At 39.9% G+C, this 19230-nt stretch overlaps 1 pseudogene; it reads left to right on the plus strand.

Annotated features, from left to right (window-relative positions):
* Positions 1–15311, plus strand: part of LOC133256138 (immunoglobulin superfamily DCC subclass member 3-like) — a 79027-nt pseudogene extending 63716 nt beyond the window's left edge.
* The last annotated feature ends 3919 nt before the right edge of the window (positions 15312–19230 follow it).

The following is a 19230-nucleotide window of genomic DNA, read 5'->3' on the forward strand; positions in this document are numbered from 1 at the left end:
ACCCACTCCAGTATTCTCGCCTGGAGAATCCCATGGATGGAAAAACCTGGCAGGCTACAGTCCATGGGGTTGCAAAGATTCAGAAACAACTGAGCGACTTCACATTCACACCTTCATAAGTACAATTTGTAAGCAGTTTATGAGGTGATATTTTGAGATGATAATATTGTCTTGTGGCCTAAATACTTTCACCAAATGATTTTGGATGCATGATGATGCTTGCCTAAGTATTACTTTAATCATTACAAAATGATAGCTTTCTATTATAGCATATTTTCCTTTTAGGTGCGCTCTCATTAGTGTTTGGGGACCTGCTTGCTTTCTGGCCAAAGTGCTTGAAACTGGTACTATATTTCTCCTGTCCCATACTCAAAATAACCTACTTTTGCAATGGTTCAGTAACTTTCAGAAGGAAATGGTACTTAGAACAAATAACTGTGTTAGATGAAAATTCTAACATTTCATTGGGTAGAGTTAGAAAAAAACATGTATTTATTTTTATACTTATAAATATTTGAGTTCATGTTGGCATTTCTAATTCAAATTTGCCACTGAAAGATTTTCCCTTTCTTCACTTTTTAATTTTCTCTTACAGAGGAAATCTTGGTTCCTATGAATATTAATATATTTACCTACTTATTTCATATTACAATGTTCATAAAATAATTTCAGAATTACAATACCAGTATTACTTCTACAAATAAACCACTTAATTGAAGTTTAAGATTTCTCTATAGTTATGTTTGTCCTTAGAGTATGTCCTTCTAAGGATATAAAATCATTTTGCCATTTTAAAAATTTAGTTGAGAGGAAGTTTTCACCTTCAAAATGTAGAGAGAGCAAGCAAAAGCATTGCTATCACCTTTATAATAAGGAAAACCTGGACAAAATGCAAATCAATTTCTTTTCTGGAATCCATTAGAAAAATAAGGTTGAAAGGTATGCAACTGTCATGAGGTCTGGAGAGAGACAGGAACCTTCAGGGAGATACAGGACCTTAAGATTTGCTTGTTTGGGCAGATACTGCCAGACTATGCAAGTATAAAAGGAGATTAAGCTAGAAATTGTTAATAAATTGCTAAAGTCTAATTGATGATTTGCAAAGAGATCTTGAACAAAGAGGAATTTGACCCTCTTGTAGGCTTTTAATCACAAGGAAAAGTGGTAGTATTTTGAGAAAGAGTCTCTCATGATGATGGTTGAGAGTGGATATTGGCCCAGATCAATCTTGTCTCTTTTATCTATGAGCCAAAACCTTTATTTTGTAGAGGAAAGGGAAAATAAAAATGGTAGTTTTTACTTAAGAAAGTAATGAAGAGGTTAGAATAAGTTCCATTATACTAGATTAGAATTATAAATCAGCATGCACTCTAGTTTATTTTATCATACATAAAGGGAAATAAATATAATTGTATCTACATGGGTTGTTATACATACAATTTATATGTATTTTCTCTGTTGTGATGGACTAGATACAGATAACATAGTCAGTCAGTGCAGTCGCTCAGTCTTGTCTGACTCTTTGCGACCCCATGGACCACAGGATGCCAAGCCTCTCTGTCCATCACCAACTCCCAGAGTCCACCAAACTCATGTCCATTGAGTCAGTGATGCCATCCAACCATCTCATCCTCTGTCATCCCCTTCTCCTCCTGCCCTCAATCTTTCTCAGCATCAGGGTCTTTCCAATGAGTCAGCTCTTCGCATCAGGTAGCCAAAGGACTGGAGTTTCAGCTTCAACATCAGCACTTCCAATGAACACCCAGGACTGATCTTCTTTAGGATGGACTGGTTGGATCTCCTTGCAGTCCACAGGACTCTCAAAAGTCTTCTCCAACACCACAGTTCAAAATCATCAATTCTTCTGTGCTCAGCTTTCTTTATAGTCCAATTCTCACATCCATACATGACCACTGGAAAAACCATAGCCTTGACCAGATGGACCTTTGTTGGCAAAGTAATGTCTCTGCTTTTTAATATGCTGTCTAGGTTGCTCATAACCTTCCTTCCAAGAAGTAAGCATCTTCTAATTTCATGGCTGCAATCACCATCTGCAGTGATTTTGGAGCCCAGAAAAATAAAGACAGCTACTGTTTTCACTGTTTCCCCATCTATTTGCCATGAAGTGATGAGATCAGATGCCATGATCTTCATTTTCTGAATGTTGAGCTTTAAGCCAACTTTTTCACTCTCCTCTTTCACTTTCATCAAGAGGCTCTTTACTTCTTCACTTTCTGCCATAAGGGTGGTGTCATCTGCATATCTGAGGTTATTGATATTTCTCCTGGCAATCTTGATTCCAGCTTGTGCTTCCTCCAGCTTAGCAATTCTCATGATGTACTCTGCATATAAGTTAAATAAACAGGGTGACAATATACAGCCTTGATGTACTCCTTTTCCTATTTGGAACCAGTGTGTTGTTCCATGTCCAGTTCTAACTGTTGCTTCCTCACCTGCATACAGGTTTCCTAAGAGGCACATCAGGTGGTCTGGTATTCCCATCTCTTTCAGATTTTTCTGCAGTTTATTGTGATCCACGTAGTCAATGGCTTTGGCAGAGATAGATGCTTTTCTGGAACTCTCTTGCTTTTTTTGATGATCCAGCAGATGTTGGCAATCTGATCTCTGGTTCCTCTGCCTTTTCTAAAACCAGCTTGAACATCTGGAAGTTCATAGTTCACATATTGCTGAAGCCTGGCTTGGAGAATTTTAAGGATCATTTTACTAGCGTGTGAGATGAATGCAGTTTTGCAGTAATTTGAGCATTCTTTGGCATTGCCTTTCTTTGGGATTGTAATGAAAACTGACCTTTTCCAGTCCTGTGGCCACTGCTGAGTTTTCCAAGTTTGTTGGCATGTTCAGTGCAACAGTTTCACAGCATCGTTTTTCAGGATTTGAAATAGCTCAACTGGAATTCCATCACCTCCACTAGCTTTGTTCATAGTGATGCTTTCTAAGGTACACTTGACTTCCCATTCCAGGATGGCTCTAGGTGAGTGAGCACACTGTTGTGATTATCTGGGTCATAAAGATCTTTTTTGTACAGTTCTTCTATGTATTCTTGCCACCTCTTTTTAATATCTTTCCTTCTGTTAGGTCCCTACCATTTCTCTCCTTTATCGAGCCCATCTTTGCATGAAATGTTCCCAGTATTCTTGCCTTGAGAACCCCATAAACATTATGAAAAGGCAAAAAGATAGGACACTGAAACTGAACTCCCCAGGTCAGTAGGTGCCCAACATGTTACTGGAGATCAATGGAGAAATAACACCAGAAAGAATGAAGGGATGGAGCCAAAGCAAAAACAACACCCAGTTGTGGATGGGACTGGTGATAGAAGCAAGGTTCGATGATGTAAAAAGCAATATTGCATAGGAGCTGGAAAGTTAGGTCCATGAATCAAGGCAAATTGGAAGTGGTCAAACAGGAAATGGCAAGAGTGATCATCAACATTCTAGGAATTAGCGAACTAAGATGGACTGGAATGGGTGAATTTAACTCAGAAGACCATTATATCCACTGTAGTCAGCAGGAATCCCTTAGAAGAAATGGAGTGGTCCTCATAGTCAACAAAAGAATCTGAAATGCAGTACTTGGATGCAATCTCAAAAACAACAGAATGATCTCTGTTGGTTTCCAAGGCAAACCATTCAATATCATGGTAATCCAAGTCTATGCCCCAACCAATAATGCTGAAGAAGCTGAAGTTGAATAGTTCTATGAAGACCTACAAGACCTTCTAGAACTAACACTCCCCAAAATGCTCTTTCATTATAGGGGACTGGAATGCAAAAGTAGGAAGTTAAGAAACACCTGGAGTAACAGGCAAATTTGGCCTTAGAGTACAGAATGAAGCATGGCAAAGGCTAATAGAGATCTGGGAAGAGAATGCACTGGTCATAGCAAACACCCTTTTCCAAAAAGACAAGAGAAGACTACATGGACATCACCAGATGGTCAACATCGAAATCAGATTGCTTTTATTCTTTGCAGCCAAAGCTGGAGAAGCTCTATACTGTCAGCAAAAACAAGACTGGGAGCTGGCTGTGGCTCAGATCATGAACTCCTTATTGCCAAATTCAGACTGAAATTGAAAAAAGTGGAGAAAACCACTAGACCATTCAGGCATGATCTAAATCAAATCCCTTATGATTTATACAGTGGAAGTGAAAAATAGATTTAAGGGACTAGATCTGATAGATAGAGTGCCTGATGAACTATGGACAGAGGTTTCTTGACATTGTACAGGAAACAGGAATCAAGACCATCCCCAAGGAAAAGAAATGCAAAAAAAGCAAAGTGGCTGTCTGAGAGATAAGGAAAGATATACCCATTTGAATGCAGAGTTCCAAAGAATAGCAATAGAGAAGAAAGCCTTCCTCAGGGATCAATGCATAGAAATAGAGGAAAACAATAGAATGGGAAAGACTAGAGATCTCTTCAAGAAAATTAGAGATACCAAGGGAACATTTCATGCAAAGATAACACAGTAGAGTGAACAAAATCTGGGACACAGATTTGGTTTCTAAACACTATTCACCATACAGATAACACTATTCACTATATAGAGTGAAGTAAGTCAGAAAGAGAAAAACAAATGCATTAACACTTATTTTTGGAACCTAGAAAAATGGTATAAGTGATCTTATTTACAGAAAACAAAAGTATGGACACCAAGGATAGAAGGGGAGGGTGAAATGAATTGAGAGATTGGGATTGACATATATGCATTATTGATAGTATATATAAAATAGATAACCAATCTAACTAATGTGAACCTAGTGTATGGCACAGGGAACTCTACTCAACAGGCAGGAAATCTTAAAAAGTGAGCCTATACGCATACACGTAGTTGATTCACTTTGCTATACAGTAGAAACTTAACACAACATTGTAAAGCAACTATAGTGAAAGTGAAAGTCACTCAGTCATGTCTGACTCTTTGCAACCCCATGGACTGCCCATGGAATTCTCCAGGCCAGAATACTGGAGTACTGGAGTGAGTAGCCTATCCCTTCTCCAGGGGATCTTCCCAACCCAGGGGTTGAACCTAGGTCTCCAGCATTGCAGGCAGACTCTTTACCAGGTGAGCCACAAGCAACTATACTCCAATAAAGATTAATTTAAAAAAAAAAGAACAGAACTCAACAAAATGGCTAATTCTAGCAATAAAGCAAGAAACATGAGTCAGACATACCTAGTTCTAGAATGTAAGGAAGAAAAAAAATAAAGAAGGCATGTGAAACAGCTTCCAGTGGCTGAAAATGGAACAATCTAAGTAGCAATATAAATAATGATAGAATTATATTGAATTACAATCAAAATAGCAAAGCAAGTATCAGGGAGTTCATGCTGATGTAAATAAATGGTAGCATAAATAAATAAATGAATGGGGAGAGGGGACACATTACCTACAGAAAAATTCCAGATTATGAATGGTGAATGAGTGAGGGATACAGAAAGTGATTACAGTTAATGCTGCAGGAAAAAAATGTACTGATGAATGCTGTAAAAAGTGTGGGGAACTTTATGATAAGAAAAAGACTATTTGAATAGAATCCAAATATCTCCTCAAATTATTTGTTAATTAATATACCGACTCATTGCACATGAGTTTGAGCAAACTCTGGGAGATGCTGAAGGACAGGAAAGTCTAGTGTGCTGCAGTCCATGGGGTCACAAAGAGTGGACAGTACTGGAAAACAACAATGTTGATTTTAACAGTTAATTAGTATGTCCACTTATTATTTGATAACCATCCTTCTGAAAGGTGAAATTTAATTCCCTCCCCTTGGATATCAGGTGGATTGTATCTCACTTGTGAAAAACAGCTTCTGGCAAGAGAAATGAGTTGTTTTTTGTTTTTGTTTTTTTTTTTTTTTTTCAGTAGAAAAACTTAGCAAGTACCACTTTAGCCAATAGTCAATGTTAAGATCACCAGAATTAACTCATACTGAATTCATATATCCCTGTTTGACACGGTGTAGAGGACCCTTAACATTTATTCTTCCTCAAAATCCATAGCCTCAACTGAATCATGACAAAGCCTTAGACAAGCCTAAACTGGGGGATATTGTAAAAAATAGATGGCCAGTACTTTTCCAAACTGACGAAGTCATGAAAAACAAGGAAACACCAAGAAATCATCATGTGTTAACCTTGAAAATGGAGTCATAAAGACCAACTGCAATGGATATCATGGATTGGGATTTACAGAAAAAGGGCATAAATAGAAAAACCAGTGAAATTTGAATAAAATTAATAGTATTCTGACAATGTTACCTTCACAGTTTTTGTAAATATACTAACATTACATGAGATAATGTTAGGGTAAGTGGGGCAAAATTAGTACTACTTTTGCAGTTTCTTGGGTTTCCCGGGTGGCTCAGATGGTAAAGAATCTTCCTGCAAGGAGCGAGATCCAGGTTCACAGTCAGTCTATGGGGTCAAAAGAGTCAAACACAACTGAGTGGCTAACACTTTCATTTTCTTTTCTTTTGCAGTTTCTCTGTAAACTAAAATGATTTCAAAATTAAAAAAATAACAAAAACTGTGGTGGGTTGTTGAGGTCCTTTAATGGACCGGAACCTGGTGGTCCAGAGCCAATGATAAGAAAATACACGAGAGAGAAAGAGGCTGATATTCCTTGGTTTATGCAGAAAACCAATAAAGTCCCTGACATGGGGCTTGCTCTGTTCACAAAAGCCTCAAGTGACCTCTAGATGGGGTGAAGGTGTGGAGCACCTTCTCCAGATGGTCTTAGAAGCCTGGGGAAGGAAAGAACTCAGAGGGCCTCTGCGCTCCAGAGAATTAGCCTGGAAGAGAGAGAGAGAGAAAGAGAGAGAGGGGAAGAGAGAAAGAGAAGACACAGGGACCAAAGCTCTGATGGAGCAAAGGTATTTTATTCAACGTTGTTTGAATATTTATACTGTCTTACAAGTTAGCTATTCTCAGCAGAGATAAAATCAAAACTTACAAGTTATCAAGGAAACATGAGGTCATCCATATGAAAGAGAGAGGGTTGTAAATAATCACTTTTGCCGTATGGTTCATAAAAAGGAAGAGGGTCGTAAATAGTTACTTATAAGCATATGGAAAAACTAACAAAGGAAATACATACATTCCTAAGCCCCCAGGAGTAGCTTGCTGCTCCAATTAATTCCTGAATATTCAAAAATTAATAAGGAACAGAGGATTCATGACGGATCCAAAACAGCACACAGGAAGCCTCCTGTTAAATGCTTCCTGGCAGTGGGTCACTTTTTTTTTTTTTCTTTCTGTAGTTAATAATATCTGGTTTATTTACCTAGGTCTCTTATTTTCCAATTTCATTTTCATTTTTGACATTGTAAGTAATTTATGTTTCAAAATTCAAAACTACAAAAAGCAATAGTGTATACATTGTGTGTTTAGTTCTGTCTCTTTAACTCTGTTCTCATCTATCCCTTCAAAATAATGATTTTTATTTGCTTCTAGTTGATCCTTCAAATATTACATTTTTATTTTAATTACTATTTTGTTTTACTTTCTGGTACCTTGATATTTAGAAAAATCTAAATTTATAGTTTTATATTTAATTAAAAAATATTAACTATGCTGGAGTCCAGTTTTTATCAGTTAAGTTCAATCACTCAGTTGTGTCTGACTCTTTGTGACCCCATGGGCTGCAGCACACCAGGCCTCCCTGTCCATCACCAACTCTCAGAGCTTACTCAAACTCATGTCCATCAAGTCAGTGATGCCATCTAACCATCTGTTGTCCCCTTCTCCTCCCGCCCTCCATCTTTCCTAACATTGGGGTCTTTTCCAATGAGTCAGTTCTTTGCATCAGGTGGCCAAAGTACTAGAATTTCAGTTTCAACATCAGTCCTTCCAATGAATATTCAGGACTGATTTCCTTTAGGATTGACTGGTTTGATCTTCTTGCAGCCCAAGTGATTCTCAAGAGTCTTCTCCAGCACCACAGTTCAAAAGCATTAATTCTTCAGAGCTCAGCTTTCTTTATAGTCCAACTCTCACATCCATACATGACATTCTTCCAGATTTTATATTGTTTTGTCTATTTATTGGCTGTGCTATGCAGCATTGTACTCAGTCATATCGGACACCCTGCAATCCCACAGACTATAGCCCTCCAGGCTCCTCTGTCCATGGAATTTTCCAGGCAAGAATACTGGAGCAAGTTGCCATTTCCTACTCCAGCGGATCATCCCAAGCCAAGGATTGAACCCATGTCTCTTGCTTTGGTGGGCAGATTCTTTACCGCTGTGCCAACTGGGAAGCCTCCTGTCCCTTGGCATGAAGGATCTTGTTTCCAGGACAAGGGTGGAACTCATGACCTCAGCAGTAGAAGCATGGAGTCTGAACTGCTGAACCACCAGGGGAGTCCACATGGATAATTTTATACAACATTTTATAAAACAAAGTTTCCCTTGGCCTTTGATTGGAAAGGTCATCTTCATTAGATTTCTTAGGTCAGATTAACAAACAGTATTCTATAAATTGTTGCACGCTTAAAATTGTTTTTCTACAACTTGGATGATTTAAATCTGTTTGTCTGGAGATGACATGTATTTTTAATTAAGTTCATTTTTCATTTATCTTTTCTTTCCCTATTTTATTGTCCCTCCTACAGGCATATCACAACATGGCACAATGCAGAACAGGCAGTTTCTCCTTGAAAAATCATTGAACTAATTACCTTTATTTTATTTTTGTTGTACTGAATCATGTCCTGCGGGATGAATCTCTTATGTTGTTACATAAAAGCTTTTCATTATGCAAGAGTTATGGATGACTAAGATGAGGGTGAGCATTGTACAGCCTGTCTATCATTCTGCCTCTTATATTTCAGTTTTTGTTTTCCTTCTTCCTCTTCATTTCTCTACATTCTTTTATTTTAAAAATATATATTCCTGGGACTTCCTTGGTGGTCCAGTGGCTAAAAATCCACACTCCCAATTCAGGGACCCCAGGTTTGGTCCTTGGGCAGGGAACTAAAATTCCACATTCAGCAACTAAAAAAGCTTCCATGTGCTGCAAATAAGACCTGGCACAGGCAAATAAATAAATAAAATGAAAATACATATACATTCCTTTTGTTTCATCCTTGCTGTTTCCTCCAAAACTTTTGGATTTAGAAATTTATCTCAACATGGTTCTTTTTGTTTATTTAAATGCTTAAAAGATATTCCTGTTTGATTAATAATTTGAGTTTTCCTATAAATATTTACTACAGAAATCAAGCAAAGGTACAATGTCTCATTAATCAATCAAAGGATTACTTAATTTAAAAAAATGTACAACATTGTAAATCAACTGTATGTCAATAAAAATTTTTTAAAAATAAGTGTTAGAAAAAAGGGATGGTGAAGCCATTCATGTGTTTTCATTTGACACATATATATCCTTCTGAGACCCAACATAGAACATCTTATACTTTGTTGGCACCTATGAAAAAAATTTGTTTAATTTCTTTAGTGCATATTTATACATCCAGTCACAGAAAATTTTACTGTGATTTCTTAATATGTTCTAGATCCAGGGAATATGGCAGTGAACAAAGAGAAAATTTAATCTCAAAGAAAAGCAACACACATCAAGAAGGGAACCAAGTAAAGTCAATACCGAAAGCAGAGCATTTGAGAGGCACAAACTATGTATTAGGTTCCCCAGAAAACTCCTATTTTTATAAAAAAGGAGCAGAGAAAAAAGCTCAAGAGTAAACTAGGGTCCTTCAGTAAGACCATTTGTAAGGAAAGTAGACACCATGTATTACCACACCTCATATTGGGTGGGATTCATGAAGAATCTTCATATATACTGATTGGATAGTAAAAAATATGTAACAACCTCTCTTTTCACACTGTCATATATATCAATTGATATATCAGTATACTTTACATGGGCACATTAAATCAATTATATATAATATGCTTTATATGATATACATTACTTATAACATTATATGTTTTTAATGCACATCCATATAATATGTATGTATATAATATATATCAATATGCATTCTTATTTTGAAATAATAACAGCCTTGTAGAAAGTTGCAAATATAATACAGGGACATGTGCCATACCCTTTATCCAAGTTTCCCCAAGTGTTACATCTTGTATAATTATAGTACAATATCAAATCCAAGGATTTGACTTTGATGGATTGTATGTTTCATTGTCTTTTTACTACATGCATGCTGCTGCTGCTGCTAAGTCACTTCAGTCGTGTCCGACTCTGTGCCATCCGATAGATGGTAGCCCACCAGGCTCCCCCGTCCCTGGGATTCTCCAGGCAAGACACTGGAGTGGGTTGCCATTTCCTTCTCCAATGCGTGAAAGTGAAGTCGCTCAGTCATGTCCGACTCTTAGCCACCCCATGGACTGCAGCCTACCAGGCTCCTCCGCCCATGGGATTTTCCAGGCAAGAGTACTGAAGTGGGATAAGTTCATGTAATCACCACCACACTATATCACGATTCAGAACCATTCCATCACCACAAATTTTTCCTCATTATTTTTTTTACTAATTTTTATTAGAGTACAGTTGATCTATAATGCTATGTTAGTTTCAGGTGTACAGCAAAGTGAATCAGTAATATGTATATCCACTCTTTTCTAGATTATTTCCACATTTAGGCCATTACAGAGTATTGAGTATAGTTCCCTGTGCTATACAGCAGGCCCTTATTAGTTATCCATTTTGTATATAGCAGTATGTATATGCCAATCCCAATCTCCCAATTCATCCCAACTCCCTTTCCCCAGTTTGGTAACCATAGGATTGTTTTCTACATCTGTGATCCTCTCATGTTACCTTTTTATTCTTATATACACACCTCTCCCCCAACATTTCATAACTCTTGGCAATCACTAATTCCTTTGCCAGCACTGTAATTTTTTTTAGAGAATGTTATATAAATATACTTAAGTAATGTGTGGCCATTTTGAGATTGACCTTTTTCACTCAACACAATGCCCTTGAGATCCTTTCAAGTTGGTAATTCAATCAATTTTATTTCTAAGTGAAATTCCAGAGTATCACAGATGTTTAACCATTAATTTATGAGTTGTTTCCAGTTTTGACCACTCCAAATAGGCCTTCTATGAAAAACCATGTGTAGGTTTTTATGTGGACATAAGATTTCATTTTGCTGAGATAATTGTCCAGTGAGTCTGAGTGAATGTTGCTCAGTCATGTCCAACTCTTTGCGACCTCATGGACTATAGCCTGCCAGGCACCTCTGTCCATGGAATTCCCCAAGCCAGAATACTGGAATGGGTGGGTAGCCATTCTCTTCTCCAGGGATCTTCCCAACCCAGAGATTGAACCAAGGTATCCCACATTGCAGGCATATTCTTTCCCATCTGAGCCACAAGGGAAGCCCAAATAATTGCTGGGTCATTTGTTAAGTGTAAGTTTAACCTATTTTTTAAGGGATAGTCAAACTATTTTCCAGAATGGTAGTATTATTTCACATTCCCACCAGCAATGTATAAGAGCTCCAGTTTCTCTGTATCCTTGCCAGCATTTGATATTTAGTCACTGTTGCTAACTTTAGCTGTTCTACAAAGTGTGTGATGATATTCCATTGTGGTATAAAATTGCCATTCTCTTTGGCCACCTCATTTGAAGAGGTGACTCATTGGAAAAGACTCTGATGCTGGGAGGGATTGGGGGCAGGAGGAGAAAGGGGACGACAGAGGATGAGATGGCTGGATGGCATCACTGACTCGATGGATGTGAGTCTGAGTGAACTCCGGGAGTTGGTGATGGACCGGGAGGCCTGGCGAGCTGCGATTAATGGGATCGAAAAGAGTCAGACACGACTGAGCGATTGAACTGAACTGAACTGAACTGAATGGCTAGTGATGTTAAACATCTTTTCTTTGCTTATTTACCATCTAAGAATTCTCTTCAGTAAAATATCCATTTATGGCTTTTCCCATTTCCAGTTGGATTAGGTTTGTAATTTTGATAAAGTTAGATTCTATTTTTTAATTAATAGATTATGGTTTTGGTGTCATATCAATGAACTCTTCACCAAGTTCTAAACCTTAAATGGATTAAGTTTTTAATTTTGATAAAATCAGATGTCTATTTTTTCATTAATGGATTGTGGTTTTGATGTCATGTCTAGGAACTCTTCAACAAGCCCTGAGTCCAGAATATTTTCTCTATGTTATCTTATCTCTTAAGTTTTATATTTTTATAGTTTTACACTTAAATCTGTCATTCATTCCATGCTAATTTTTTGCATAAGTTTTGACATTTAAGCTGAGGTATAATTTTTTAGTATGAATATACATTGCTCCAGCACAATTTGTTGAAGTGTTTTTCACCTTTGTCAAAAATCAGTTGGTTGTAAATGTATGGAATTGTTTCTGAATTCTCCATTCTACACAATAGATCTGTCTGTCTATCCCAAGTCCCGTCTTGACTACTGAAGCTATGTAATAAATCTTGAATAACTCTGTTAATCTACTTTACCAGAATGTTGGCTATTATAATTCCTTTGACTTTCCATAGAAATTTTAGAATAAACTGTCCTATTAAAAATTGCTCACATTTTGATAGGATAAACTTGTATAATAATTTTCAAAGAGTTGACATCTTAACTTTGCTAAATCCCTTCAATCCATGGTATGTCTCACCATTTATTTAGGTTCTTTTTGAGGCATAATGTATTTCATCTTTTAGATAGTTTTTTCTTTCCTTCATTCGCATTTTATAGTTTTTAGTTTACCTGCATGTGTTTTGTTAGATTTAAACCTCTGGGTTTCTTTCTTTCTTTCTTTCTTTCTTTTTCTTTTGAGTTGTAAATGATATTGCATTTTATTTTTGGATTCTGCAAGTTTACTGCTAGTATATAGAAATGCAATTAATTTTAGGGTTTTGATTTTATATCTTGGGGTCTTGGTGGACTCAATTATTAATACTTGAGGTTTCTTTCTTCAGAATACATTCCTGATCACCAGGGTACAAGACGGCTCAAGGGGCAGTGCTCCCCCTGCACCCTCAGCACTCCTAGGCAAGCATGTGGCCCCAGCCCCCAGGCCCTCGGGCTCAGCCCTGGCACTGGCCCCATGGAACACTGTGAGCCTGCTAGAGGCCCCAGAGCTGGGCGTTGCCGAGCCTAGCAGAACATGAGCCCCACTGTTGCTCAGCGCACCACGCTCTGGAGCTGCCGTCCTGGCTCCTGCTGCCACTACTGATGCTGCTCTTGCCTGCAGTGAGCGAAGGTCTTGACCACTCTGTTGAATTAGCATTTGCTGTGGAGCCAAGTAGTGATGTTGCAGTCCCTGGGCAGCCCGTTTTAATGCTGGGTTGCAAGGTGGAGGGGACTCCTCCAGTGCTAATCACCTGGAAGAAGAATGAGGTGGAGCTGCTGGACAGTCCCCACTCCCCTGTGCTGGCCAATAGGTCCTTGATGATCCGCCACTTCCTGCTGGATGGAGGAGGTAGCCCTTCAGATGAGGGGTACTATACGTAGGTGGCTAAGAACTGGTTTGGGCTGGTGGTCAATCGGAAGGCTTGAATCCAGGCTGCAACCATGGCAGACTTCCACGTGTATCCCTAGGCCAGTGAGGGTGAGGAGGGCGGTGTGTTCCGCTTCCAGTGCCAAATCCATGTGCTCCCCAAACCCCTCATCACTTGGGAGAAGAACAAAGTCCCCAATGACACGGACGAGGAGAGGTACATGCTGCAGCCCAAGAGGGTGCTTCAGATAACCAGCCTTTGATCCAAGGACAGAGGAAGGCCTGCAAGGAGCCTACAGTCCTTGTAGGGCCTGAGAACCTCACCCTAACTGTGCATCAGACTGCTGTGCTTGAGTGTGTTACTGCACCCATTGTGTCTTGGAGTCCCCTGCATGAACACCCCATCAGGGTGGAGGGCACTCAGGTGCCGGGCATGGGGAACTTCATCATCTCAGACGTGACTGTCCAGCGCTCAGGCATCTTTATGTCTACACGGCCAAAAGGCCCGGCACCTGGGTGAGGAGAAGGGCCCAGATCCGGCTGGTGGTGCAAGCCCCAGCAGAGTTTGCCCAGCACCCCCAGTCCATCTCCAGGATGGCTGGGACTACAGCCATGTTCACCTGCCAAGCCCAGGGTGAGCCACCCCCTCATGTGATGTGGTTGAAGAATGGACAGGTGCTGTAGCCCAGGGGCCCTGATCATTTCTGGAATCGCTCGGAAGATGAGGCTGTTTACCAGTGTGTGGCTGAGAACGGTGCCAGCTTCTCTTAAGCCAGTGCCAGACTGACTCTGCTGTGGGTTGAGGGGCTGCAGGTGGTCTCTTGTTGTCCACTGAGGTCCATGTGTCCTGGACCAAGACCCTGGTGAAGACCAAGGAGATTGTGGGTCTATACATCAGGAAGGCTGCTGACTCCCCAGAGCTGGAGCATCAGGAAGTCATCAGCAAGAGCACCTTCCAGCACCTGGTGAGCCACCTGGTGCCCTCCACTGCCTACAGTTTCTACATCAAAGTCTACACACCTTGGGGGGGGGGGGGCGGGGAGGCGGGTGCAGTTCAGCCTTCACTCCCACCCTGGCCAGCACTCTAGGTGAACTGCGACTCCCCCCTCAACTGTCAGTGAGGGTCCTGGGCAGCTCCACCCTGTAGCTGCTGTGGGAGCCCTGGCACCCACTGGCCTAGCAAGAGGGCGGCTTCAAGGTATTTTTACCACCCAGCAAGCAAGGCCCCCTTCATAGGCCCCAACTTGCTGCCTGGAACTATCTTCTCTTATAGCCTAAGCCAGCTTGACCCCATTGCAGTGTACGATGTGAAGCTGCTTGCCTACAGCCAGCATGGGGATGGCAATGCCACAGTCTGCTTTGTGTCTTTGAGGGGAGCATCTAAAAGGGCATCCTTGAGCCTACTATGTGACTGTCGGAAAGAGGGGCCACCAACTAGACATCCACCATGGGCATTGTTATCAGCATCCACATCGAGGTCACCTGCGTCATCTTTTGTGTCCTCTTCCTCTTATTTGGCCAAAGGGGCAGGGTCCTCTTGTGTAAGGGTGTGGAAAACCACCTCTCTCCAACTTAGGGCCCCTGGAGCCAGAGGTACCCTGGTGTCCTAGCCCTGAATGGGGTGGGACAGGGAGAGAGAGGCCAGCTGGGCCAAGGCAGGAAATGTGTGGACATGAAGGAACTGGAACAGCTGTTCCCCCAAGGCCCTGCCCCTGTGTGAGGAGACCCAGCTCTCCATGCTGCTGCTTCAGGGGTTCAGCCTTCTGGAGGAGATGACATCGGGGGCCAAGGCCCCCACTTCCCTGCCACCCTAGGATGTAGGCCCTGGCATCCTGAATGGAGGACTGGCTGCCCAACCAGCTCCCTCAGGACAGTAGCCAGTGTCTGGCAGGTTCTGGAGGGAGCAACCCCCCCATTCTCAGGTCAAAGGCAAGATTTCTCCTTTCATGTGGGAATTCACATAGGGGCTTCCCTGCATTTCTGTCCTGACTGACTCTCCGATTGTCAAGACCTACAGTAGCCTCAGCAAGAAACCCCTCCAAGGACCCAGAGTGGTTCCTGCAGGAGCTCCCTCCTTGGGCCAAGGCCCCCCTTCACCTCTGCTTGTACTCACATGACTTGGAACTAAACTAATGTTTTCCTTTATAAAAAAGAACAAACATAAAATCAAAAAGAGAGAGAGAGAGCGGAAGGTAAATTACACAATGCTGGGCCTAAGACCCGGGCACCTCAAACCTCCCAGGCAGTGCCCCTTGGTCCCTGTAGTGTCGTCTCCACACCCCCTTCCTCCTGGGATCCCCTGTCCCCAGGGAAGTGTGGATCTAAGGGAGGGGAGATGGGGGCCACCTGGCCCATCTTGGGTTTTGTCACACTCATTTTGACTGAATAAAAGCCCTACAGCCAAAGTGGAAAAAAAAATTAAAAAAATGAAGCAACCAACAAACAACTAATCTCAAAAATATACAAGCAACTCCTACAGCTCAACTCCAGAAAAATAAACGACCCAATCAAAAAATGGGCCAAAGAACTAAATAGACATTTCTCCAAAGAAGACATACAGATGGCTAACAAACACATGAAAAGATGCTCAACATCACTCATTATCAGAGAAATGCAAATCAAAACCACTATGAGGTACCATTTCACACCAGTCAGAATGGCTGCGATCCAAAAGTCTACAAATAATAAATGCTGGAGAGGGTGTGGAGAAAAGGGAACCCTCTTACACTGTTGGTGGGAATGCAAACTAGTACAGCCACTATGGAGAACAGTGTGGAGATTCCTTAAAAAACTGGAAATAGAACTGCCTTATGATCCAGCAACCCCACTGCTGGGCATACACACTGAGGAAACCAGAAGGGAAAGAGACACGTGTACCCCAATGTTCATCGCAGCACTGTTTATAATAGCCAAGACGTGGAAGCAACCTAGATGTCCATCAGCAGATGAATGGATAAGAAAGCAGTGGTACATATACACAATGGAGTATTACTCAGCCATTAAAAAGAATACATTTGAATCAGTTCTAATGAGGTGGATGAAACTGGAGCCTATTATACAGAGTGAAGTAAGCCAGAAGGAAAAACATAAATACAGTATACTAACGCATATATATGGAATTTAGAAAGAGGGTAACAATAACCCGGTGTACGAGACAGCAAAAGAGACACTGATGTATAGAACAGTCTTATGGACTCTGTGGAAGAGGGAGAGGGTGGGAAGATTTGGGAGAATGGCAATGAAACATGTAAAATATCATGTAGGAAACGAGTTGCCAGTCCAGGTTCGATGCACGATGCTGGATGCTTGGGGCTGGTGCACTAGGACGGCCCAGAGGGATGGTATGGGGAGGGAGGAGGGAGGAGGGTTCGGGATGGGGAACACATGTATACCTGTGGCGGATTCATTTTGATATTTGGCAAAACTAATACAATTATGTAAAGTTTAAAAATAAAATTAAAAAAAATTAAAAAAAACACATTCCTTAGAGGTGTTTATATGTAGACCAAATTCCTTCCTATCTAGGCAGCCACTTATATCAACCTGGCTAGGAAGGACAGAGATGTACTTTTACTGTTCTGCACATGACCTCCACTGATACCGTGGAGAAGGTAGCACTGTTCTCAGTAAGCCTTAGTAGAAATTTAACTCTCCATCAGAGCCCCTCTGCCATCCCTCCAAGCAGTCAGGAAAGAGGCTTTTTGTTACTCATAGGTGGGAGAGACCTATAGATTTCCTTTCTGCTGTCAAGTTAATCTGAACAGAGTGGTGAACTTGTTAAGACACTCCAAGATCTTTGGTGAGGAAGGTGCTGGCTCCTGACCATGCCTTCTCTGACGTTACCCTGACCAGGAGTTTGGGACACCTTGTGAAATTTTGGTTTTCCACTCAGTTTTTGCTGATGGAATTGAGAGTGGGGTACTTCCTTTTTTTTTTTATGTGCTGTTTTACTGGAGTAGAGTGGTTATTTCCAAGACGTTTTGCCTTGCATGTCTATCCTTTCTTGCCCCTTTAACAGAGAAATCAGGCTTTTCTTGTTTATTTTTTATTTATTTTTCTTAAATCTGTGTCCATTGACATTTCCGGGTGGTTGGCTTCACAGTCTGATATATACAAGACAGAGAAAACCAAAAGAATTTACTACCTTATATCATCCCTATGTTACCATATTCCTAGACAGGCTATCTACTTTTCTTCACCATTCAGCATCTTTCTATGTTTGTTTTATATACAATAATCAGGATTTTCAGTTGCATTCATCAGGATAAATATGTCTAATGGAGCTCACCAGAAGTCTGTAACATATTTTTAATCAAACTGTTTATAGAAAGAGAGGCCCACAAAACATTCGCTTGAAACCCTGAACGACTGAGGGGGTGGCCCTGTACAGAAATGTGCAACATCGCTGTTACCTAGCACCCAGATGGGCTGGTAAAAAGCATATTTTTAGCAAAGCATAATGTCACCCCAATTAGAACTGGGGCTGTCTTAGTAAGCACAAAGAGAAAATGAGTATTTAATAGGCAGCTTGCTGTGTCTGCTACAAACTCCTATAGTTTAACAACTTACTTTAAAATCATGAGTGCTATAAGAGGCCCAATGTGCTTTAGGTTGAAATTACATATATATGTATATGTATACACATATGTGTATTTATAATTTATATATACATATTTTAAAAATATACACATATTTGTGACAAAATACACATACATAAAATAGGTTCATGCCATGCGGAAGAAGTCAAACTAAAATATTGGAAAAGTCCAAGAGACTCAATATATGTCTTAGAGCAGCAAAGATGAAGCAGTGGCCTCAATCCAGAGTCCAGGTGACCTAGTTGGAGAAACGCATGGTTACCTGAGCAAAGTTTATTGAAGTAAAGCCCTTGGATTTTGGAGTCTCAGAAATCCCTACTTCATTCATGTATAGAATAGTCATAAAGGAAGCAGAGAATGTCATTCTGAGCTTAGCAAACTACAGGAAAAATGAAAGGAATGGTAGAAATATTGGAAAATTGTAAGACATTTGATAATAGTTTAGTCTGTATGCAGATCAATGAATATTTCTGACACCTTAAGGAAGTTCTGGAAATTCACCAAGAATTTTGGAAGGATGATAATAATAAATAAAAAATGTAATTAGCTAATGGATCTTAGAAGGAACTCTTTAATTAAATGATACTATTAATTAGGTGCTTAAAATATTAGCCTTTATTGAATTACTACTCTATATACATTTTATTAATACATCAAAATACTTTCCAACATTATATTTTCCCTAACTGTGTTATTAAAATTCTAATAACATAAGACACAATATAAAGTAATGGAAAATATTTTGAAAACTTTAAGTTGAAAAGCAAATCTCTGTTTTGTTACTGTACTCCATCTCTCCTCCAGGACAAATACTGTTTGTTGTTTTTCTCTATGTATCATTACAATAATAATCATATATATGTGCATGAGTGTATTTCATTTTACTCAAATGGCAGCATAATCAGCATACAATCATTTGTATCTCTGCGTCTTCATAATGATATACCTTAGAGATTTTTCTTACCCCAACATTGATGAGATCTCATTTTTTAAACATTTTATGTAATCTTTTTTCATATTGATGGAAAACCTCATGTAGATAGTGTGAGATAACATACATAAGAAAATGGCCTTTTGCTTCCATCTCCACATTCAGTTGCATTTATTATATTAAAGCTTCTACAATTATTGTGTTGTAATTCAATAAC

This window comes from Bos javanicus, chromosome 2 (assembly GCF_032452875.1).
Source record: "Bos javanicus breed banteng chromosome 2, ARS-OSU_banteng_1.0, whole genome shotgun sequence".
In the NCBI taxonomy this organism is placed as follows: Eukaryota; Metazoa; Chordata; class Mammalia; order Artiodactyla; family Bovidae; genus Bos; species Bos javanicus.